Source organism: Nuphar pumila, chromosome 14 (assembly GCF_984573655.1).
Source record: "Nuphar pumila chromosome 14, dmNupPumi1.hap1.1, whole genome shotgun sequence".
Lineage (NCBI taxonomy): Eukaryota > Viridiplantae > Streptophyta > Magnoliopsida > Nymphaeales > Nymphaeaceae > Nuphar > Nuphar pumila.
Window position 1 is genome coordinate 42,313,768 of NC_143262.1, and position 26,787 is coordinate 42,340,554.

Genomic DNA, 26,787 nt, shown 5'->3' on the forward strand with positions numbered 1-26,787 from the left:
TTGATGAAGGATTCCGATCACTTCTTGCATTAATCTTTGATAAAAAAATTCTTGATCGGAATCTGCTGAAGGAGTTTTTGTATAATGAATCTAAATCAATATTAGGAGCAGATGACTTGTGACTAAAATTCTGTCGATCATATGAATTAAAAGGCTGAGTTCCGGCAGATGAAGTCCAGCTGAATGAGTTTTCTGGTGATGGATTATTTGAGTGTGAATGATTAGATGTTTGGATCTAATAGCTCCAAGTGATTCTTGATTTACTTTGTTTGATCTTCAAATTGAAAATATCGGATTAATGATCAGCCGGAATCTCCTGATTTTTTAATCAGTTTTTTTTTTTTTTACATTGTTTCTGATTTGCATTGCTTTGCTGTTTTTACATTGTTTTTCTGATTTACATTGTTTTTCTGTTTTTGAACCAGTAATTGAAAATGTCGGATTAGAATTTTAGTCCTGATGTAAAAAGGAATTTAGTCATGCTGTAAAGAGGAATCGGGATTCATTTAGGCTAATCATGAGTACATCGGCATGTGAACAAGTGAATTTTTACTGCTATCAGTAAAATTCAAATCTGATTACCAGAAATTTTTCTTACTGATATTCACTATATCAGATTTGAGTTTTGTTGATTATTAAGTGGATTTTGATTAAAGTTGAAAATCTGAAGTTTATTACAGTTTGATACTAGTATCATCTATGGAATGTTAAAGTTCATTGATTGAACTTCATTGATTGGATTACTGAATTTCACATGTATTTTTCTAAGTGTCTCACTGATTCTTATGAAGTGTTTTGATAATAGTGGTTAAGTTAGCTGTTAGTGTAATTAGATTCCTTAGTTAATTAGCAGTTAGTATTACTTAGTTAAGAATTCCTTAATGAATTGTCATTTCAGTATTAACATTTAGTTAGTTAGTTTTTGTTTTTCTTTCGTGTACTGCTCGTGTTTCGTTGGACTTGTGCAGGATTACACGAGAGTGGAGCGGAAGAGATTACGTGACACGAAGTACGAAGATAGAAGATTTTTACTTTTCAGTTTAGAATTAGAATTTTAATTGGGTTTGTAAATATTGCACTTTACGCCCTCTGCGAAGGGTATTCATTTGTTGTAATAGCTAGTTGTTTTTACTTTTCTTAAACATTTTACATTTCAATAATTCAGCAATAAAGAATAGTTTAGAATTGTGTGCTTGAATACAAAATATTCCTGTTCCCTGAGTTCGACCCGGTCTCATCCACTAGTGAGAACCGGTTTTTATTATTTGATGTCTGGTTTTCACATGTTTTACATTTAAAAATCTTTTCAAAATTACAACGATTTAAAAGAAGACATCAAATTTTTGGCGCCGTTGCCGGGGAACGGCGTAATATTAGTATTCACTTTATTGCCTAGTGTTTGTGTTGCATTTAGGTTTAGAACCACGTATGTGCATATCTTAGAGAAGAGCTTATTTTTCTGCACAACCCACCCATTGGGACCCCCTTAGAGGTGAGTGTGTACGATTGGTACCGTACACATAGATTTCATATTTCTTTGCATAATCTCTGTTATGTGTAACTGCGTGGTGTTTGTTTAGTTTTGTTGTTTTGAGTTTACTCGCTTTGTGGTTTGTGTGGTTTGGTCGCTTAGTGAGTTAGTTAGGTAGAAAACCCAAAGTTAGGTGTACGCAATGGCTGACGATCATCAATTGATCCGTCCTTTGAGGGAGTACTTCATGCCAAATACATATACTCCCGCCTCCTGCATCACGAGACCTGATGTAGGAGCGAGCCATTTTGAGATTAAGGCCAGTGTGATTCAAATGTTACCTTCGTTTTATGGCCTTAGCAATGAGGACCCACATCGTCATCTCGACGAATTCCTTGAGATTTGCTCGACTGTGCGAATCAATAACTTTGGAGATGATGCTATGCGGTTGACTTTGTTTCCGTTCTCTCTCAAAGATAAAGCCAAGCATTGGCTAAAATCTCTTGAGACGGTTCGTATTACTACTTGGGAAGGAATGCAAAAAGAATTTTTAAAGAAATATTTCCCAATTGGTAAAACGAACCAGTTTCGTAAAGCGATAACCAGTTTTTCCCAAATTGAGGGAGAACAGTTTCATGAGTCATAGGAGATATTGAAAGATCTTCTCCGCAAGTGTTCCCACCACCAGGTGTCTCGCTGGCAACTGGTGCAATATTTCTATGACGGTCTTACTGAAAAGAACCGTCAAATGGTGGATGCCGCGTGTGGGGGCACATTTATGCTCAAAAGTGAGGATGAAGCATGGTCGCTTTTTGAGACATTGAGCGAGAATTCGATGCACCATGCGACAGCCTCACGGTTCGATAGGGCTGCACCTGCACAGGATAGCATTAAGAAGGCAGGTATTTTCGAGTTAGGGATGAACCTTGAGTTGAGCAACAAGGTAGACCAACTGTCCCAGAAATTAGATCAGTTTTTGTTGGGTCCCTCCCCTGCCATACAGGTGTGCGCGTTGTGTGCGAGTCCTGCACACCATGTCTTCGAGTGCCCAGTTGCGCCACAATATCCTGAGTTTGTCCAAGAGCAAGCTCAGATGGCTCAAAACTTCGCTAGGCCCGTACCTAATCCATTTTCCAACACTTATAACCCGGGCTGGCGAAATCATCCCAATTTCTCATGGCGCAACTCACAGATCCACCCACCCAACCCTTCCCAGAGACAACCAAGTCAAGGCGGTTATGCGCCTGGATTTCAAAGATCCAGTTATCCCCCAGTCCAACCTGTTTATATTCAACCCCAGCCTCATGAACCTTTACATAGTCAATCTTTTGAGGATAAGATTTTGCAAGCTTTGAGCTCACATACCCAGTCTATTGCAAAATTAGAGACTCAAATGGGGCAGCTCGCCGAGGCACTTAGCAGGCGAAGTGAGGGGACATTGCCTAGCCAGCCTATTGTCAACCCTAAAGGAAAGGAACCCATGCGTAGCTTGCATATGACCGATGCACATAAAGAGCAAGCTCAAGTAGTAACCCTTAGGAGTGGGAAGCAGTACCAAGCGAGGGAGGCTGCAGAAGAAAGAGAGAAGATAAGCGAGAAGCAGTCTGTCCCTAATATTTTACCTTAGGAAAGCGAGAAGGTTCTTCCATCTGAGCCTTCACCATCCTACATTCCCAAAGCCCCCTTTCCTGAGGCGTTAGAAAGGCCAAGACCATTAGGTAAATCCGGAGTGAACATGCAAGCGATGCTTGAGATATTCAAGCACGTTCAGATAAACCTCCCTTTACTAGATGCCATCCAACAGGTCCCTGCATATGCAAAGTTCCTCAAAGAACTTTGTACGCAGAAAAGGAAGTCGATGTCCCATGTGCAGAAAAAGATTTATTTAACCGGGCAGGTGAGCGCAGTATTGCAACATCAAACCCCACCTAAGCTCAAGGACCCAGGGACTCCTATGATCTCATGTGTCATAGGAAACATGATCATGCATATATTTTAGGGATTTTTCATATAAAAATATGCATGATTTCATGAGAAAATGATTTAAAAACCCAATTTTATGTTAGTTTCGAGTAAATGTGCTAAAATGATTTAAAAATAGAAAATGCATGAAAAATAGTTTTATTTTACATTTTAATGCCTATTTTAGTGTTTGACATAATTGTAGTAGTTTAGTTTTTGAAAATCATAAAAAAATTAGAGTTAAAATACACTTAGTTTTGTATTTTCTAAAACATAGTCATTTTGAGGTATTTTGTAAATAACTTTTTGAAGAGAGGTTTTTGAAATGAAATTTTACAAAGAAGAGGGACTTATGGAGAAAAGTTCAAAATTATAAATATGATACGTAGGGGGAAGAGAGGCTTGTCTTCTCTCTTTTGCCTAAGCCCTCTCTTCTTCCCCTTCCTCTCCACCTCTTCTTACCTCTTCTTCTTCTTCTCCCTATTTTCCCATCTTTTTCTCATCTTCTTTCCGGTGGAGAATTCCAACAAACGGCTGAAGCAAGAGAGAGGATTCCACCTCTCTTCTAATCCCTCCAGTTACGGTGAGTTCTTCTTCTTATCTTCTTCTTCTTCTTCTTTGCATATCATTCTTTCCTTTGATCTCAAATAGGTAAGGATTTGTTAATTTTCCATTTTAGATCTATGCATTACATTTTAATTCCTGTAGTTTGCTTAGTTATAGTACAATAGCTTAATTAGTTTACAGCAGTTGCAAATTAGCAGCATCATCACTTCGACTCTTCTTGCAAAAGCATCAATATTAGCAGAGATTTTCTATTTTGAAATCTGATAGATCATTTTAGATCATCCAGCATAATCAAGATTATCTGATAAAAAAATTATAATCGATCATCTGATCGATTGCTGGAAGTTGAATATTCAAATGTAATGGATCGAATATATGCCTGTGAATCTTTTGATTAAATGCTGTCTGGATTGATTACAGCCCACAGATTCATGTCTTAATTTGTTTAAACTTAGAGGGAGTGATTGTTTTTAATTTGTTGATCGATGGAGCATTAATAATTAGTCTCTGATTTTAAGTGATCGGAAAATTTAATTCTGTCGGAACTCGTTTATCATTGATGCCGTTTAGATTTCCGGTAAGTATTTGTGCAGAATCTAAACATGATTTTCAGCATCTATCAGAGATGTAGATCGATTTCAATCCCATAAGATTCTGATCCAATTGAATTGAGATGGATATTCTGTAAACAATCGTCCGATTGATTGTCTGACGTTCAATGACTGAATTTCTGCCGGTATTAGTTCTCCGACGATGCTCTGTATCTTTTTGATCTGAGATTTCAGCAATTAATGTGTTCAAAGTAATTCAAAATAGGTTTCTGACATCAATTAGAGAGATGGATACAGTCCAGCCGATGGGAATCTCCTGATTCACTGCACGCAAAGAGGGAAACAAGCATTTTCCATTCTTGAACTACCGTGAAATTCAGTTCACGGTTTAATGTTTCTGATCAATGATCGAACTCGTGAATGACTTTGAATCTATTACTGTTTGCATTGACTGGGTGTTGAAATTTTATTAAGGGATAAATTAATTTTATCAAAGATCGATCAAATGTTTGAATTTTTCTATCTGAGTGTTTAGATTCCTGAGTCTGGTTATTCCAGCAGCTGTTTGAAAGTTCCAGTAGATATCTGTTGTTCTTGAAATTCCAGTATTGATTTTTGAAAAAAAATATTCAATCGGATGGCTGAATCCGATGTGGATATTGAGAGGCACTGATTTTTTTAATCAGAAAAATAATGTTTGCTGATAAAAGCAATTAGATCTTAGCAGCTTATTTTCATTGATTTCAAGTGAGGGGAGTGGTTCCTGATAGCCGGTTGAAGGCTGTCTTTGATTTTTGCTGCAATTTTCTGTTAATCTTTTAATACAAAGAGTTGTATTAATTGTTTGATGGAGCATATTGGATGATTAAATTTGTTGATCGATTGAGTGTGGATTTGCCTAATACAAGAGATTAATTTGATGAAGCTATATAGGATTTCAAGGTTGCTGAATGTTCTGTCTAAAATTGATGCATTACCCACTGAACTTGCTTAACAATGAACTTGATGTAATGTTGTTAGTTTAGTAAGTTGTTAGGTATTAGCTTAGCAGTTAGTTAGTGGTAATTAGCATCTTTGTAAATTAGATGACTTTAGTATTTTGATATTAGATTTAATTACGGTTCCATTATTAGGTAATTAGTTCATTTGAAATAATTAGCATTGTTATTTAGATTTCTTGCATAATTGCTTTTGTAATTAGCATTTAGCTAGTTTAGTATAGTTTTAGTTTCTATATTTCTCTCTTGTGCTGCTCGTGTTCCTTTAAATTGTGCAGGATAGCACAGGAGTGGAGCGGAAGTGATTACGTGACACGGAAGAGTGCAAGAATAGAAGATTTTTACTTTTCAGTTTAGAATTAGGAATTTAATTGGGTTTGTAACTATTGCACTTTACGCCCTCTGCGAAGGGTATTCATTTGTTGTAATAGTTAGTTGTTTTACTTTTCTTAAACATTCTACATTTCAATAATTCGGCAATAAAGATTAGTTTAGATTTGTGTACTTGAATACGATATATTTCCGTTCCCTGAGTTCGACCCGGTCTCATCCACTAGTGAGAACCGGTTTTTATTATTTGATGTCTGGTTTTCACATGTTTTTCATATAAAAATCTTTTCAAAATTACAACGATTTAAAAGAAGACATCAAAACATCACTGTGGGGCGTGCATTGCTCGACCTTGGGGCAAGTGTTAACATCTTGCCGGGTTTCTTTTATGACCAATTTGGATTGAAAGAGATGAAACCTACACCTATGACTCTTCAGCTCGCAGATAGATCTATCAAGGTACCAAGAGGGATACTTGAAGATGTTTTAGTCAAGGTGGAGGATTGTTATTTCCCTGTTGACTTCGTCATATTAGATATGGAGGGAGTTGATAGTCCACAGCAGACTCCTATTATTCTCGGTCGCCCCTTCCTAGCTACCGCCAATGCGTGCATCAATTGCCGCACTGGTGCGATGGATGTGTCATTCGAAAATAGGAAGATACGGCTAAATATTTTTCGTGCTGCTATGGGGCCTACTGTTGAGGAGGCTTCTTTCGAGGTTGATGTCATTCAAGACCTCGTAGAAGCAGAATATGCTTGGTTATTGGGTAATCTACCTCATGAGGAGGATAAGGAATCATTAGATGAGGATCACCTAGAATTACGTAAAAATCAGATAGGTAAGTTGAGTTGGATCGGGCACTTTGAGCCATTTAGAGGTAGACAGGACGGAAACATAGTGCGCAGTGTCACAGATGACACTATTTTTCATAGAGAGCCCGATTGAGTCTGACTTCATGTCCATTGATCTCATGGACGATAAAGAATTTTTCCAGGGATCCGTCTGGCTGGGGACGTGAAACTTAGCGCTTTATGGGAGACAACCCATTTCTTGTACATTATTAGGTTTACTTAGAATTTATAGATTTTATTTTGTTTTTACTTTTTAGTTTTCTTCATGAGTTTTTCATATTCTTTTTGTTTCATTCATGGTTTCAAGTTTTGTCATGTATACATTGCATTTATTACATTCATAGAACGTGTATTTTTAATTCATGTCAGGTCATTCTACTATTGTCCCTCATTTATTTCTCTCATGTGCATTCATGTAGTTTCATATAAGCATGGGGGAGTGCCACTGGGACAGTGTCATTCAAGCATGGGGGAGGGTGTAGTTTGCACACATGGATATTTTTGTTTACGTTCTTGCACATGTTTACACATCTCTCATAAAAAGTAGATTTTTAAAGAAAGAGTTTGAACTTATATGAATGTTATTTCAAATCTAATGTTTTTAGAGGATTTTTAAGCCCCACGAAATTTTTTTTCTGACATAGATCTAAAAATTATGGTTGTTTATGCGGATTTCAAAGAAATGATGATAGATACATGTTAGAGTTTATTTTGAATCATAAATATGAATATGCACAGTTTTATTTTTGAAAAACTAAGCAAATGAACAAAAGCGTAAAAATGAGCTCAAAAAGAGAGAAAAAGCATGCGTTAGGTTGTTTGCATAATTCGACAATCCTTAGTAGATGGAACTTAGATGTAAGTTGAAACTTTTAATTCCATTTTCGAAAAGGAGAGTGGAAAACTTCGTGATCCTAAGTAACTGAGAACAGATACAAGTTGAAATGTTTGACTCTCACGTTATAAAGGTGAATGAAAGAAGTCACTTTTATGCCTTAGTTAATATCTTTTCATATGTATTGAAAAAGTATAGAAGATATTGACATTGCACAAGGCATAAAAGCAGACCACACGCAAGCTATAAGAGAAGAATAAGTGCGCAAAAAGAAAAAAAAGCGTGAAAAAATGAAAAAAATAGAGAAAAGAGCTGAAAAAGAGAGAAAAGGTCAGTGCTTAGAAATGCAATTGAGAAAACCTGTGCAGAAAACATATGTGTGAGGATAAGTAAATAATAACTTGTTTTTATTGGATTTTCTAAGAATAAAACATAAATAATTGTGATATTTAGAAAAGTGAAAGAAATTCTTTTTTCTGTGGTGGTATATAAAAGACTCTAATTATATTTTAATTTTGAAATAACAGGAAATATTTGTGAAAACAAAGGCTTTAATTACCTACTACTTATGAGGATGTGTAATATTATGCATACATGACAGAGATGTTTGTGGGTAGCATCACTACAAACCCTCACGAGACCTTACTCGTCCACTGGGGTAACCCAGGGGTTGAAAGGGCTTGTTGAATGAGCTAAATGCAACCGTGATTCCTACGAAAGTGAGTTAGGTGATAGTTTGATTTCTTGCATTTTTCTAGTTTGCTTGAGGACTAGCAAAACATAAGCATGGGGGTATTTGATCATGCATATAATTCAGGGTTAATTAACATTGAAATATGCATGATTTTATGAAATAATGTTTCAAAAATTCAATTTTATGTTAGTTTTCGAGTAAATGTGCTAAAATGATTTAAAAATAGAAAATGCATGAAAAATAGTTTTATTTTACATTTTTATGCATATTTTAGTTTTTGTTATATTCATAGTAGTTTAGTTTTAGTTTTCAATTAAAAATGAAATCAAAAATAAAAAAATAAAGAAAAATATTTTTATATTCATTGTAAGTGTTTTTTTTTTAAAGGAAAAAAATTTTAAATATAAATATAAATTGTTAGAATAGTTGTTTTAGTTCATAAATAAGTTTTGTTTTTTAAATCTTTGAAAATTTTATAATAAACTGGTACATAGTTTTTGATTTTTGAAAATTGCAAAAAAAAAATAAACACAAACCGGTTTAACCGGTTTGCTTTTCATAATAAAACGGTTTCAAACCGGTGAACCGGTTTGAACTCTTTTAAAATCCCCCAAAAACGCAAAAATCGTGGTCTCCCCCTTCCTGAAGCTACAACCCTCTCTTCTTCTCCTTCCTCTCCACTTCTCCTGAGTTTTTCTTCCCCTTCTTCCTCTTTCTCTCTTCTTCTCTGTTTTTCGGTGGAGAGACTTCCAGCAACGGCGGCGGCGTACGGGAGGAGGCCGGCCATTCTCCTCTAACCCCTCAGGTTCACGGTGAGTGTTCTGCAACTTCTTCTTCTTCCTATTATTATTCTTCTTCTTCATTTTTATTTCTTTCTTTCTAAATGATAATCTGCATAATGTTTGAATCTCAATTTGGAAAATAAAAAAATAAAAAAAAAGAAAGAAGAAAACATAAAAAGAAAAAAATGGCTGAAGAGGAATCCGGCGATTGACAGGGACCTACCAGAATAGTGTTTTGATGAAGGATTCCGATCACTTCTTGCATTAATCTTTGATAAAAAAAATCTTGATCGGAATCTGCTGAAGGAGTTTCTGTATAATGAATCTAAATCAATATTAGGAGCAGATGACTTGTGACTAAAATTCTGTCGATCATATGAATTAAAAGGCTGAGTTCTGGCAGATGAAGTCCAGCTGAATGAGTTTTCCGGTGATGGATTATTTGAGTGTGAATGATTAGATGTTTGGATCAAATAGCTCCAAGTGATTCTTGATTTACTTTGTTTGATCTTCAAATTGAAAATATCGGATTAATGATCAGTCGGAATCTCCTGATTTTTGAATCAGTTTTTTTTTTTACATTGTTTCTGATTTACATTGCTTTGCTGTTTTTACATTGTTTTTCTGATTTACATTGTTTTTCTGTTTTTGAACCAGTAATTGAAAATGTCGGATTAGAATTTTAGTCCTGATGTAAAAAGGAATTTAGTCATGCTGTAAAGAGGAATCGGGATTCATTTAGGCTAATCATGAGTACATCGGCATGTGAACAAGTGAATTTTTACTGCTATCAGTAAAATTCAAATCTGATTACCAGAAATTTTTCTTACTGATATTCACTATATCAGATTTGAGTTTTGTTGATTATTAAGTGGATTTTGATTAAAGTTGAAAATCTGAAGTTTATTACAGTTTGATACTAGTATCATCTATGGAATGTTAAAGTTCATTGATTGAACTTCATTGATTGGATTACTGAATTTCACATGTATTTTTCTAAGTGTCTCACTGATTCTTATGAAGTGTTTTGATAATAGTGGTTAAGTTAGCTGTTAGTGTAATTAGATTCCTTAGTTAATTAGCAGTTAGTATTACTTAGTTAAGAATTCCTTAATGAATTGTCATTTCAGTATTAACATTTAGTTAGTTAGTTTTTGTTTTTCTTTCGTGTACTGCTCGTGTTTCGTTGGACTTGTGCAGGATTGCACGAGAGTGGAGCGGAAGAGATTACGTGACACGAAGTACGAAGATAGAAGATTTTTACTTTTCAGTTTAGAATTAGAATTTTAATTGGGTTTGTAAATATTGCACTTTACGCCCTCTGCGAAGGGTATTCATTTGTTGTAATAGCTAGTTGTTTTTACTTTTCTTAAACATTTTACATTTCAATAATTCAGCAATAAAGAATAGTTTAGAATTGTGTGCTTGAATACAAAATATTCCCGTTCCCTGAGTTCGACCCGGTCTCATCCACTAGTGAGAACCGGTTTTATTATTTGATGTCTGGTTTTCACATGTTTTACATTTAAAAATCTTTTCAAAATTACAATGATTTAAAAGAAGACATCAATCACATAAGAGGAAGATGCAGAACATATGTTATGTAATAAAATGCAGTGTACACAATGCTAAGTACAGAACACATGAAGAAACAAATGCTATATCAAAAAGAAAACTTAAAAGATAGATAGGCAGTCATAGATCACTGGCTGGGATAAGCAAACTGGCATCTTAATTGGATGACCGATTAGCTTCAGCTAGTTGAATTTAATCAATAGTTGGAGTTCTCGAATTTACTCATCACAGCTGAATAGAGTTCAGCGAAATTTCAAATGGATTGAATCCCACGTATACAACCAACTGATCTTATGAATTAGAATTGATCCCAAGATCGATTCTATAGATCGAACATTTGAATCAGATGACAAATAGATCTCACAGATTTTGACAATTTAAAACTATACAACCGATTTATTAACAAATCAATCATAACAAATTGATTCTGCTAATCGATCATACACGACATTATAAAATGGATTAGCAACTCTACTTCTGCAAAAAGATTATGACTGCACACTGATTTCACATAACATCTTCAGGTGCTTTTGCAATAAATCAGGATGATCTTATAGCAGTTCCAGAATCTCTTGTTAACAGAGTGACAACATACAAACAATAGATTCCCAATATGAAACATCAACAGCTAAGATGCAGGGGTAAACTGTATGCTAGTATACAGGAAATATATCAAATGAGGAGATACATTATGCCTTATCAAGTGAAAACCACTAAGTACAGGTATAGATGATGCTTATGATAATGAAGAATAGCATAAGCTAATTCTCTTACAGTTAACGTAGAAGGGAATGGAAACACAAAACGCAAATCATCAAACTGTGCTAAATGGCATTGAGAAGGATGTACCCTACAGAGGGTCACATTTGTGTTGCAAAATACAAATCAGTGTTGCTAATATACAGACCAATATTGTATATGGTGCATCCATGGGCAGAGGATCGATAATCTAGGGAAAATGAAAGAGGAGTGATCTTTACCTTAGCTGAACAGAGGCTAATAAGGAGCTTCCTTCAATGGTGGGTCAGGCCTCAAAAGGGGAAAGGAAAACCATGCACCCCTCAGTTGTTCTTTGAGTATTCTTTTGTCGGATGATGGAAAAAGCTGACTGTCCTCAATCAGTAAAAGGGAGGAGATCCTTCAATCCGTCCTAGAGAAGGGAGTTAAAAGGAGAACAGGGTCTGGGAAAGGAAGAAAGACAAGAGGAAAAGCTGGAGTCGTGCGTCCTTCTCCTGCTGGAAGGAAGGAAGAGATATAATCAAAGGGGAATTCCAACGATAGGGGGGAGAATCCTCAGATGGGAGGAAAGGAAGAGAGACGATAAGGGGGGAATTGAGATGAAATCGCAGATCAGATGCCCCTTGTGTTATCTTTAGTGGGCCTTTTAATGACCGACCTCCTCTTTCTCCACAAAATCCGTGCTTTTTCCCCCAAATTCTTCAACCGGTTTTTTTGCAAGCATTTGAAATGTTTTGAAAGCCTCGCCGTTTTGAGAGGGGGACGACTTCTTATCTGAAGAAGAATTTTGAGTTCACTTTACCTAAAACTTAGGTAAAGTGAAATTTTGGGTAGGGTTTCACGATGTCTCCATTTGGGGCTGAAAAGGTAAAAAAAAAGAACTGGGTAAAACGGGTTTTGTTTTCCTTTTTTTTTTTAAGGTGGTGCCACCTCAACCAGATTTGAAAACTTTAAATTTTTTTTTGTTTTTCTTTGCAAGGAGTTCTAGTGAGGTGCCACCTATGTGTGGGCCCACTGATTATTTTATTAAAATAAATAAAACTGAAAATTAAAGAGAGGGTTTTATAAATTGGTGCCACCTCCAGGTGGGCACTATTTGAAAACAAGAGAAATGCCTGGGAATTTGAGTGTGACACCACTTCAGGGTGGGTCCCACGTCATTTATTGGAAATAAAAAGCAAAAATAACTTCCTTTTTAGAATTTTTATAACAGGCAAATTAGAAAACATGAAGTAAAATTTGGTTTAATTTCTAAAGTTTAGGAGAAAAATGGTCCTTCAGGGCAAAATATATAAAAAAATGCAGAGATTTTGTAAAGAAACTCAGAGTCTTTTTGCAAAAGTTTGAAATAAAATCTTCTATATTTAAGGTTGTATCCCCTTCTTTCCAACTGACAAAATTTGAAAATCAATATAAAAAATTATCCATATTGTTTTTGTAAGACCCGCAAATTTTCAGTTCAAACTCTGAATAAATTCTTGAGGCATTTTCTAGTGAAAAATAACATTTTTACTGTAAAGCAAATCAAACTGATTCCTGGACCCAAATATACTTAGAATATTTATATATTCTCGAATATATGCTCAAACACTCTAGAGGTCATAACTTCCTACCTGAACGAAATCAAGAGATTTCTACGAGCCAACTTTCTTAGTTACGTCAATACGAAGATAATGGCCTACTTAGAATTTTTCGGAAAAAAAATATCGAAAACTCGACTTTTTTGCAGGACCCATGAAAATATTTATGGGACCCACAGAAATATTTCTCAGAAAATATTCTAGAATATTCTAGAGCCTTCCAGGACCTTCCAGCACCTTCCAGAGAATATTTCATGGAATATTCCTTCTGGATAAGATCAAACAGTCAGATGGATAAGATCAAGCTGGATTTCTGAAAAAGCCAAAGGGCATTTTGGTCAAATGAGTTGCTTAGCACCTAAGCAACCTCCTCTATAAATAGAGGAGCCCCCCTCCTTTAGAAAATTGTCAACCCTTCTCTCTCTCTCCTCCTTTTCCAAACCTCTCCTACCTAGCCTAGCCCACCTAAGCCTACCTGACCTGGTCTGAGCCTGCTTGATTTGGTCTTAACCTGCCTGACCTGGTCCTAACCTGCCTGACCTGGTCCTAACCCACCAGACCTAGGTCTGAACCGAACTAAACTAGTTCAAACCCAGTTGACTTGACTTGAACCTAGTTAGGTATGAAGTCAAAGTCAAAGTCCTTTTTCGTCCGAAGTCCAGAGTTGATCCTTTTTGAAGTCGAATATCATTCGAAGCATCGAAGCATTCCGAAGTCGTTTCTTCCTCAAATTGAAGTAAGTTTGCTTCATTAATCCATCTCTCTCAAGTATTTGATTGTTTATATATAACATATACTTTCTGAAGTAGTATCTTGCTTTAGTTCTTGGTTGAGCCCCTTTTGGACACTTCGGTGTTCACCTGCTCGCCTCGTAACTATCGTTGGATATATATGTTGAATACGCAGTATATGCGTTTTTAAAAATGGTATCTCGCCTTAGTTCTTGGTTGAGCCCTTCAGAACACTTCGGTGTTCACCCGCTCGCCTTATAACTATAGTTGGATGTGGATCTAGGTGTATATCTGCTGATTCTGCCGACACGTCTTATATCGCACAGGCTATGTAATTTACCTTTGCCGTCGCATCGTATGATGCCAAGGCTACTGCTTTCTGCTATTTTCGATTATGCATTTACTTACGCCGTCGTGTTGAAAGACACCAAGGCTCCTGCTTTCTGCAAATATATATGTAGAATATTTTGTTCAATTGCACACCCGGAACAATAGTATATGCATTTCTTTACGCCGTCGCTGTATAAAGTATAGGCTTCTGCTTATACTACATATATGGCGCGTAAATTAGCGTTCAAATGGAGATCAACTCCAAATCGCCAATGCGATTCCCTTACCGCTCCTCATTCAAGATTCTGCTTGACGAATGAAGCTCCTATTGGAAAGGCTTCGCTTTTTGGCAAAATGCTCTTTACGTAAAGACTAAGTCAATTACGTATGGCCTGACTATGGCCCAGGGTTCCTGCAACCTTGATGAATGCAAGGTACGCACAACGGTGCATATCCATTTCCCAAGTTAAGCGTAGTGATTTCCTGCCAAAGAGGGGAGATGTCGCTGAAATGGATAAAAGAAACACACGCTTTCTCCATTAAAGAGAGGAAGTACTGCTGAAATTTCTGAAAAAGCTAAGAATAGCTCAAAAAGAACGTAGCGGGATACTCTGTTATACAACAGAGTTCTACCCAGTTCATGGAATGCCTTCTACAACGTAGAAGGGTTCGTCGCACCGCTGCCGATAGCGCAGGGGAGGTGCTGACGAAATGGTTGGCAGAAGAGCTGCCGGATCCAGTTGAACGGCATAATGATGTTCGTTGACAGAATGATGCCAGAATGACTCGTATCCCTGTGCTTGCGAGGGCACCTTGCTCATAAAGGCCGTTGAGCCAGAGTAGAGGTTGCGCCTTAACCAGGTTTGGACTCGTTGCGTAAAAATACGCCGAGTAGCCGATCTATTTAGATCGAGTCATATGCATGCTCATTGAGAACAGTTACACAACCAGACTCGTAAGGGCCGAAGAGCCAGAGTGTGTTGTTTCCACCCAAAGGAGGTGTGATGCTCGTGGTGGCCGTAGTGCTGAGAGCGGTGTTCTGCATGCATATGAATAAGACTTAAGGTCTCACCTACTCTTTGGTTGAAAATCGTGTTAGGGGTACCACCTCAGTTGATGACTGTGTTGGGGCGGACTGAACGGGGTGGGGTACATACTCCCGTAGTGCTGAGGTATGGGCTGCCTAAATGGCATGCAAATATCTGTCCAAGTAATTGTAAGAATGACAGACCCCTTCAGGAAATATGCTCACTGTGGAATGACAGTGATGGTACAGCCTTGAGTGACACGTATTTTACTTTGGACCTGATAGAGTCCACGATGACCTCAGTCACTCATGGGTTTTGGGGTCGTGGTTATCCTTAAGATCTAAGGATTGAACCCAACTACTGCAAGTAGAGGATGCATCCGAATATGGGCCTAGTAGGGTTCTCCCAGTTAAACACACTGCCCTACTATGGATAGGGTCAACAGGCCTCTGGAGTTATCTAAAATACATAGAATAATCAACCCCCAGAATATTGAGTTGATGCCAAGACAATTGCTTCACCTGCGTACCAAGGGTGGAAGAGGTTAATTATCGAAACAATGCATTAGCTCTAGGTTCAGCGATGCTTGAATGTATGAGTTGATGGACGTGTTGAGTCAGTCCTGCATAACCTTTGTGAAGGTGTCATGATCGGTATACGATGCGACCGACTGAGCAAAGACCCATGTTGTATCCACACGGCTAAGCGAAGGTCGAGGAGCTGTCCTTAGATGTGTGGGATACAGATGTGCCAAGTATGAAGACTTGAGCTAGACATCCCTTTGAGACCTGGAAGAGGTCAAGGCTAAGTCATGGAGACTTAAGCAGTTATTAAAATCATAGCTCTGAAGAGGATCGCGCTAAGTCATGCAAACTTGAGCGGATGTTCAACTCATAGCCATGAGGAGGCTCTTGCGATATACGCTAAGTCTTGGAGGCTTGAGCATCGTTATTACGAAATGCGACCCTGAGTGGTCATCGTATGTGCTTGAGTTGAATAGACGTGTGATTGCTTGCTTACCCGACCATCAGTGGTTCTGACCCCGTTTAATGGGGATTTCAGGTGTTGGACCTGCGTGGCGATATGTGGAGCAAGGCGGCATCGAGTTCCAGGGTTTCTCTAGACAGAATTGTACTGCTTCCTTTTATTGAACCTATACTGCTTTTCCAAGCAGTAGTATTGTAATAAACATGTGGTTTTCAATAAAATAGAACACTTCAGTGGTCAATGAGTTGCTTGGCCACATACCTGCAACGTGCTCAGAGTTTTCTAAAAATCGATGACTCATTTTCGTTTGATTCTGCTGCTAAAAGATTTTCTAAGTTCTACTATAAAGAAAAAAAAAAGAAATTCATAAAAATTCTAACTTATTTTTGTTTTGAAAATCCGGGGCGTTAAAGAATTGGTATCAGAGCATGTGTTTGAGAAACCTGGTTTAAGATCTGTCTTGTTTGCAGTATCGCACTGTAAGTATAAATCTTATACTTTTTCTGATTTGGGTGTATTTGCGTAGATAAATGGCTCCTAGGACAAGGAGAACCATGCCGAGCGAGGAGTCCCATACACAGGGCTTCTTGCTAGAGACACTCAACAGGCTTGTGTCTTCCATTCGTGAATCAAAGCAAGAACCAACCCTGTCTCGCAATGAGTACCTCGGAGGAATAACTTATGAAAAGTTTCTTAAACTCGACCCACCAGTTTTCGTTGGAAGTACCGATCCGAAGCTTGTAGAAAGCTGGATCTAGGAGACAGAGCATGCATTCCTGGTACTGGGAGTACCGGAAGAGAAAAAGACAAACTTCAACACATATACGTTGAAGGATAATGCACGAAAGTGGTGGGATACCACTAAGATCATCCAGTTCTCACAAGTCGAAGTCATCCCTTGGACTGACTTTCAGAGAACTTTCTTGGATAATTATTTCCCGTTGCACTCCAGAAACAAGAAAAAGATGGAGTTCCTAGAACTAGAGCAGCGTGGTATGAGTCTCATCGACTATACTACCAAGTTTCAGAACCTTGAGCGGTACTGCTCTCGGTTATTTGATACTGACCAGGAGAGGGTCGATAAATATATCAACGGATTTTGGGAAGGGCTACGGTCTCGTGTGATAACTAGCATGCCCCAGACATTCTAAGCCGTTGTGGCGACAACTTCAAAGATTATTGTGGACTGGGAGCGATCCAAAAAGATCATAGTAAAGAGACCAGTAACAAGTAATGGGAACAACAAGAGGACGTTTTCAGGTGGCCAAGAATCGCAACCACCTTTTTATAAGAGGGATTTTCAAGAACAAAACATTACTGCACAGAACAAGCGGCCATTGCAGATGGTAGAAGCCAATCAACCCTACCAACAACCTAATTTTCGATGCTCGAGGTGTAGCTCAGATCACCCTGGAGGGGTTTGTCCTCGCGATACAGGAGGTTGCCTGTATTGCGGCAAACCAGGGCATCGTGTAAGAGAATGTCGCAAGAATGCCTCAAATCTTCAACAGAGAAATATGGGATCTGAAGGACCCTCTCAACAACAATGACTGTCACTACCCAAGGCAGAGCAGAAACCTATGGCAGGTCGTGTCTATGCAGTGACAGCCAAACAACTCACAGATAAAGACCATATCAAGGAGTCTGAATGCCTTGATAGATAGAGTTGTAATGGGTAAAAAGCGATTGAAAGACAAGATCCAATGAATGCTCGAGACAAGTGGCTTATGACCTTGTGTACGGTCATCTGGATCGATATGTATCCTTGCTCTCTAAAGTAATTTTTGGATTTGTCAAATTAAATCTTAAGTGTTTATGCCCAAAATTTATGGCTATAGGCATGATTGAGAAATTAAGTCTGCGTAACTAGAATGCTAAAAGTCACATAATAAAATAAATCATCAAGAAATTGTTCTCAAGAAGAGTGCCCTGTGAGGTTTTACATATTCAAGATCAGATCGTCTAGCCAGGGCAAGCCTGTGAGGGTATATAGCTCTGTGCGCGTGTATATGTTCCAAAACCAGTAGCTTGGCTAGTATGATTCTGTGAGGGTGTACTGATCCAATATCAGGTAAGTCTGACGAGGACGAACCTGTGAGGATGTATGTTTCCAATACCAGGTAGTCTGACGGGGAATTTATTCCAATATGGTTGATCTCTAGAAGAATGATCTGTGTGTATAAAATAGTTACACAAGATGGCTATGATGATAGCCGGTTGGAAGAACATTGATTCAACAAAACTACCGTGGTTGTAGCGTAATTTAAACTCAGATATGAGAAGCATACATCATCAATCATGAATTATGATATGAGGTTATGATTGGAATAAATACGATGTTGAACTAAGTGAATAACATTATGAATCTAACATATGGAAGAAATATCCTGAGTTACGCACTTAGTACTCTTAACTGAATTTCGCGGACGAAATTCCTTTAAGGGGGTAATGATGTAAGACCCACAATTTTTCAGTTCAAACTCTGAATAAATTCTTGAGGCATTTTCTAGTGAAAAATAGCATTTTTACCGTAAAGCAAATCAAATTGATTCCTGCGACCCAAATATACTTATGATATTCGTATCTTCTTGAATATATGCTCAAACTGTAAGACCCGCAATTTTTCAGATAACTCTGAATAAATTCCTGAGGCATTCTTTAGTGAAAAATAGCATTTTTACCGTAAAGCGAATCGAACCGATTCCTGCGACCCAGATATACTTAAGATATTCGTATCTTCACGAATATATGCTCAAACGCTCTGGAGGTCATAACTTCCTATCTGAACAAAATCAAAGGATTCCTGCGAGCCAACTTTCTTAGTGGCATCAATACGAAGATAATGACGTACTTAGAATTTTTCGGAAAAAAATCGCCGAAAACCCGAAATTCTTGCGGGACCCACAAAAATATTGGTGGGACCCACTGAAATATTTCTCAGAAAATATTCTAGAATATTCCAGCACCTTCCAGCATCTTCCAGAGCCTTCCAGCATGTTCCAGCACCTTCCATGGAAGGGATTCTCAGAAAGCCCAAGGGCAAAATGGAAATTCTGAAACTTGGGGCTCAAGTTTCAGAATCTATAAATAGAGGAGCCCCCCTCCTTTGAAAAATCGTCTAGCCCTCTCTCTCTCCTCCTTTTCCAAACCTCCCCTACCTAGCCTAGCCCACCTGAGCCCACCTGACCTGGTCTGAGCCTGCCTGACTTAGCCTGAGCCTGCCTGACCTGGTCCTAACCCACCTGACCTGGGTCTGAACCCACTTGACCTGGTCCAAACCCAGTTGACTTGACTTGAACCTAGTTGGGTTTAAAGTCAAAGTCAAAGTCCTTTTTGGTCCAGATTTCAGTTTGGATTTCTGAACCCAGACTTAGCCTACTTGAGCTGAGTTCAAACCTGCTGAACCCAGTTGACTTGGATCGAACCCTGTTTGGTTCAAACCACTTAGGTTGAGTAGCTTGACCTGCTCTACCTCTTTCTCAACTAAGTCAGCTTCATCTGACTTAGTATGACCTCTCGAAGGAAGGCTCGAAGCCAAAGAAGCAACCCGGAGCCGTTTCTTCCACGATTTGAAGTAAGTTCGCTTCATTAAACCATCTCTCTCAAGTATTTGATTGTTTGTATATAGCATATACTTTCTGAAGTAGTATCTTGCTTTAGTTCTTGGTTGAGCCCTCTAGGACACTTCGGTGTTCACGCGCTCGCCTCGTAACTATCGTCGGATATATATGTTCGAATACGCAGTATATGCGTTCTTCAAAATAGTATCTCACCCTAGTTCTTGGTTGAGCCCTCTAGGACACTTCGGTGTTCACTCGCTCGCCTCGTAACTATCGTTGGATACAGATCTAGGTGTATATCTGCTGATACTGCCGACGCGTCTTATATCGCACAGGCCATGTAATTTACCTTTGCTGTCGCGTCGTATGATGCCAAGGCTCCCTGCTTTCTGTACTTCCGATTACTGCACTTCCGATTATGCATTTACTTACGCCGTCGCGTCGAACGATGCCAAGGCTCCTGCTTTCTGCAATGTATTTACTTACGTCATCGCGTCGAACGATGCCAAGGCTCCTGTTTTGTTATATATGTAGAATATTTTGTTCAGTTACACACCCTGAACAATAGTATATCATTTCCTTTACGCCGCCGCTGTATAAAGCACAGGCTTCTGCTTATATTACATATATGGCGCGTAAGTGAGCGTTCAAATGGAGATCAACTCCAAAATCGCCCATGCGATTCCCTTACCGCTCCTCGTACAAGATTCTGCTTGACGAATGAAGCCCCTATTGGAAAGGCTTCGCCTTTTGGCAAAATGCTCTTTACGTAAAGACTAAATCAATTACGTATGGCCTGGCTATGGCCCAAGGTTCCTGCAACCTTGATGGATGCAAAGTACGCACAACGGTGCGCATCCATTTCCCAAGTTAAGAGTAGCGATTTCCCACCAAAGAGGGGAGATGCCGCTGAAATGGATAAAAGAAACGCACGCTTTCTCCGTAAAAGAGAGGAAGTGCTGCTGAAATTCCTGAAGGAGCTAAGAATGGCTCAGAAAGAATGTAGCAGAAGTGCTACCCAGTTATAGAACGCCTTCTACGATGTAGAAAGGTTCGTCGCACCACTATCGGTAGAGCAGAGAAGGTGTTGACAGAATGCTTGGTAGAAGAGCTACCAGAACCAGTTAAGTGGCACAATGATGTCCTTTATTGGAACGATGTCAGAATGACTCGTCTCCCTGACACCTGCAAGGGCATCATACTTGTAAGAGCCATTGCGCCAAAGTAGTGGTAGCGCCTTGACAAGGTCCTGAGCTCGTTGCGTAAAAATACGCCGAGTAGCCGATCCGTAGAGATCGAGTCATGTGCATGCTCAATAAGAATTATCAGACAGCCAGACTCGTAAGGGCCGCTGAGCCAGAGTGTGTTGTTTCCACCGAAAGAGGTGAAGTGCTCGTCAAGGCCGAAGTGCCGAGAGCAGAGTTAAGCATGCATATGAATAAAACCTTTGTTCCACGGTGAAAACTGTGTGGTTGATTGGGGTCGGGTACATACTTCTCAAAGGCTGCCCTATAGGCATGCAATGTTCGTCAAGTAATTGTAAGACCGGCAGGCCCCTTTCAGAATTTCTCACCGAGGAAGACGGTGATGGCGCAGCCTTGAGTGACATATATTTCACCCGAACCTTATAGAGTTCATTGATGGCCTTCGTCACTCAGAGGTATGGAGGTCGTGGTTATCCTTAAATATCTAAGGATTGAACCCAACTACTGCAGTAGCAGAATGCATTCGGATACCTAGTAAGGATCTCTTCCGGTATGCTGTACCGTCCTACTAGGGGGATGGGGTCAACAGGCCTCTGGAGTATCTAAAATACATAGAATAATCAACCCCCAGATCATCGCGTTGTCGCCCAGATATAAGTCCCCTAAGCCCAGGGGGAGGTGCAATTATCAAAACAAAGCATTAGCTTAGGTACAATGCTACTTTGAATGTATGAGTGGATGACGTTGTTGAGTCAGTCCTGCATAACCTTTGTGAAGGTGTCATGGTTGGTATACTACTGGACCGATTGGGAAAGAATCCCATTGATATCCGTACGACTAAGTGAAGCTCAGAGAGCTGTCCTTAGATTCGTAGGATACGGATGTGCCAAGCATAAAGGCTTGAGCTAGACATCCATTCGTGACTCTGAGGAAGTCAAGGCTAAGTCGTAGAGACTTGAGAGGTTATTCTAACTCACAGCCCTGAAGAGGCTTATGCGAAGTCATGACGACTTGCGTGGATGTTCAACTCATAGCCCTGATGAGGCTTTTGCGATATACGCTAAGTCATGGAGGCTTGAGCGTCGTATTACGAACTGCGACCCTGAGTGGTCTATGCATTTACTTGAGTTGAATAGATAGGTGTTTGCCGACTTACCAGACCATCAGTGGTTCTGACCCCGTTTAATGGGGATTTCAGGTGTTGAACCTGCGTGGCGATATGCGGAGCAAGGCGGCATCAAGTTCCAGGGTTTCTCTAGACAGAGTTGTACTGCTTCATTTTTATTGAACCTTCACTGCTTTTCTAAGCAGTAGTGTTGTAATAAACATGTGCTTTCGATAAAATGGAACACTTTGGTGGTCAATGAGTTGCTTGGCCACATACCTGCAACGTGCTCGGAGTTTTCTAAAATCGACGACTCATTATCGTCTTATTCCACTGCTAAAAGCTTTTCTAAGTTCCGCTGCAAAGAAAAAAAAAAGAAATCCATGAAAATTTTAACTTAGCTTTGTTTTGGAAATCCGGGGCGTTACAGAATTGGTATCAAAGCCTGAGTCTGAGAAACCTGGTTCAAGATCCGTCATGTTTGCGGTATCGCACTGTAAGTATAAGTCTTATACTTTCTCTGATTTGGGTGTATTTGTGTGAATAGATAAAATGGCTCCTAGAACGAGGAGAACCATGCCGAGTGAGGAGTCTCATACACAGGGCTTCCTGCTGGAAACACTCAACAGGCTTGTGTCTGCCATTCATGAATCAAGGCAAGCACCAGCCCCACCTCGCAATGAGAATCTGGGAGGAGTGACTTATGAAAAGTTCCTCAAACTCAACCCACCTGTTTTCGTTGGTAGTGCCGATCCAGAGCTCGCAGAAAGCTGGATCGAGGAGACGGAGCGTGCATTCCTGGTGCTAGGAGTACCAGAAGAAAAGAAGACCAACTTTGGCACGTACAGGCTGAAAGATAATGCACGAAAGTGGTGGGATACCACTAAGATAATCCAGTTCTCTCAGCTTGAAGTCATCCCTTGGGATGATTTTCGGAGAACTTTCTTGGATAATTACTTTCCGATACACTCCAGAAATAAGAAGAAGATGGAGTTTCTGGAATTGGAGCAAGGTGTTATGAGTCTGATGGACTATACCACTAAATTTCAAAACCTTGAACGATATTGCTCCACGTTATTCGATACTGACCAAGAAAGGGCCGATAAATATATAAATGGATTGCAAGAAGGGTTGCGATCTCGTGTGATAACAAGCATGCCCTCGACTTTTCAAGCTGCTGTGGCAGCATCTTCAAAGATTAGCGAGGATTGGGCGCGATCTAAGGTGATCATAGCAAAGAGGCCCATAGTTGATGGTCGGAACAATAAGAGTACGTTTCCCGGTGGCCAGGAATAACGACCAGCTTTTTATAAGAGGGATTTTCGAGAGAACAACTTTACTCCACCGACCGAGCAGCCATTACAGATGGTAGAAGCCAATCAGCTGTACCAACAGTCTAATTTTCGATGCCCAAGGTGTAGCTCAGATCATCCCGGAGGGGTTTGTCCTCGTGATACGGGAGGTTGCCTATATTGCGGCAAACCAGGGCATCGTGTAAGCGAATGCCGCAAGAAGGCCTCAGATCTTCAACGAAGAAATATGGGATCTGGAGGACCCTCTCAACAAATACAACAACAACGACTGCCACTATCCAGAATAGAGCAGAAACCTGTGGCAGGTCGTGTCTATGCGGTGACAGCCGAACAACTCACGAACGATGACCATATCAAGGAATCTGGATACCTTGATAGATAGAGTTGTAATGGGTAAAAAGCGATTGAAAGACAAGATCCAATGAATGCTTGAGACAAGTGGCTTATGACCTTGTGTACGGTCATCTGGATCGATATGTATCCTTGCTCTCTAAAGAAATTTTGGATTTGTCAAAATAAAATCTTAAGTGCTTATGCCCAAAGGTTGATGGCTATAGACCCCATGATTGAGAAATTAAGTTTGCGTAATTAGAACAATAAAAGTCACTTAATAAAATAAACCATCGAGGAATTGTTCCCAAGAAGAGAGTCCTGTGAGGTTTTACATATTCAAGATCAGATCGTCTAGCCAGAGTGAGCCTGTGAGGGTATACAGCTCCGTGTGAGTGTATATGTTCCAAAACCAGTAGCTTGGTTAGTATGATTCTGTGATGGTGTACTGATCCAATATCAGGTAAGTCTGACGAGGGCGAACCTGTGAGGAGGTACGTTTCCAATACCAGGTAGTCTGACAGGGGACTTATTCCAATATGGTTAATCTCTAGAAGAATGATCTGTGTGTATGAAATAGTTACACAAGATGGCTATGTTAAATAGCCGGTTGGAAGAACATTGATTCAACAAACTATCGTGGTTGTAGCATAATTTGAACTCAGATATGAGAAACATACCTCATTGATCAGGAATCATGATATGAGGTAATGATTGGAATAAATACGATGTTGAACTAAGTGAACAACATTATGAATCTAACATATGGGAGAAATATCCCGAGTTACGCACTTAGTACTCTTAACTGAATTTCGCGGACGAAATTCCTTTAAGGGGGTAATGATGTAAGACCTGCAATTTTTCAGATAACTCTGAATAAACTCCTGAGGCATTCTTCAGTGAAAAATAGCATTTTTACCGTAAAGCGAATCGAACCGATTCCTGCGACCCAGATATACTTAAGATATTCGTATCTTCACGAATATATGCTCAAACGCTCTGGAGGTCATAACTTCCTATCTGAACAAAATCAAAGGATTCCTGCGAGCCAACTTTCTTAGTGGCATCAATACGAAGATAATGGCGTACTTAGAATTTTTCAGAAAAAATCGCCGAAAACCCGAAATTCTTGCGGGACCCACGAAAATATTGGTGGGACCCACTGAAATATTTCTCAGAAAATATTCTAGAGTATTTTAGAATATTCCAGCACCTTCCAGCATCTTCCAGAGCCTTCCAGCATGTTCCAGCACCTTCCATGGAAGGGATTCTCAGAAAGCCCAAGGGCAAAATGGAAATTCTGAAACTTGGGGCTCAAGTTTCAGAATCTATAAATAGAGGAGCCCCCCTCCTTTGAAAAATCGTCTAGCCCTCTCTCTCTCCTCCTTTTCCAAACCTCCCCTACCTAGCCTAGCACACCTGAGCCCACCTGACCTGGTCTGAGCCTGCCTGACTTAGCCTGAGCCTGCCTGACCTGGTCCTAACCCACCTGACCTGGGTCTGAACCCACTTGACCTGATCCAAACCCAGTTGACTTGACTTGAACTTAGTTGGGTTTAAAGTCAAAGTCAAAGTCCTTTTTGGTCTAGATTCCAGTTTGGATTTCTGAACCCAGACTTAGCCTACTTGAGCTGAGTTCGAACCTGCTGAACCCAGTTGACTTGGATCGAACCCTGTTTGGTTCAAACCACTTAGGTTGAGTAGCTTGACCTGCTCTACCTCTTTCTCAACTAAGTCAGCTTCATCTGACTTAGTCTGACCTCTCGAAGGAAGGCTCGAAGCCAAAGAAGCAACCCGGAGCCGTTTCTTCCACGATTTGAAGTAAGTTCGCTTCATTAAACCATCTCTCTCAAGTATTTGATTGTTTGTATATAGCATATACTTTCTGAAGTAGTATCTTGCTTTAGTTCTTGGTTGAGCCCTCTAGGACACTTCGGTGTTCACGCGCTCGCCTCGTAACTATCATCGGATATATATGTTCGAATACGCAGTATATGCGTTCTTCAAAATAGTATCTCACCCTAGTTCTTGGTTGAGCCCTCTAGGACACTTCGGTGTTCACTCGCTCGCCTCGTAACTATCGTTGGATACAGATCTAGGTGTATATCTGCTGATACTGCCGACGCGTCTTATATCGCACAGGCCATGTAATTTACTTTTGCCGCCGCGTCGTATGATGCCAAGGCTCTCTGCTTTCTGTACTTCCGATTACTGCACTTCCGATTATGCATTTACTTACGCCGTCGCGTCGAACGATGCCAAGGCTCCTGCTTTCTGCAATGTATTTACTTACGTCGTCGCGTCGAACGATGCCAAGGCTCCTGTTTTGTTATATATGTAGAATATTTCGTTCAGTTACACACCCTGAACAATAGTATATGCATTTCCTTTACGCCGCCGCTGTATAATGCACAGGCTTCTGCTTATATTACATATATGGCGCGTAAGTGAGCGTTCAAATGGAGATCAACTCCAAAATCGCCCATGCGATTCCCTTACCGCTCCTCGTACAAGATTCTGCTTGACGAATGAAGCCCCTATTGGAAAGGCTTCGCCTTTTGGCAAAATGCTCTTTACGTAAAGACTAAATCAATTACGTATGGCCTGGCTATGGCCCAAGGTTCCTGCAACCTTGATGGATGCAAAGTACGCACAACGGTGCGCATCCATTTCCCAAGTTAAGCGTAGCGATTTCCCAACAAAGAGGGGAGATGCTGCAGAAATGGATAAAAGAAACGCACGCTTTCTCCGTAAAAGAGAGGAAGTGCTGCTGAAATTTCTGAAGGAGCTAAGAATGGCTCAGAAAGAACGTAGCAGAAGTGCTACCCAGTTATAGAACGCCTTCTACGATATAGAAAGGTTCGTCGCACCACTGCCGGTAAAGCAGAGAAGGTGTTGACAGAATGGTTGGCAGAAGAGCTGCCAGAACCAGTTAAGTGGCACAATGATGTCCTTTGTTGGAACGATGTCAGAATGACTCGTCTCCCTGACACCTGCAAGGGCATCATACTTGTAAGAGCCGTTGCGCCAAAGTAGTGGTAGCGCCTTGACAAGGTCCTGAGCTCGTTGCGTAAAAATACGCCCAGTAGCCGATCCGTAGAGATCGAGTCATGTGCATGCTCATTAAGAATTATCAGACAGCCAGACTCGTAAGGGCCGCTGAGCCGGAGTGTGTTGTTTCCACCGAAAGAGGTGAAGTGCTCGTCAAGGCCGAAGTGCCGAGAGCAGAGTTAAGCATGAATATGAATAAAACCTTTGTTC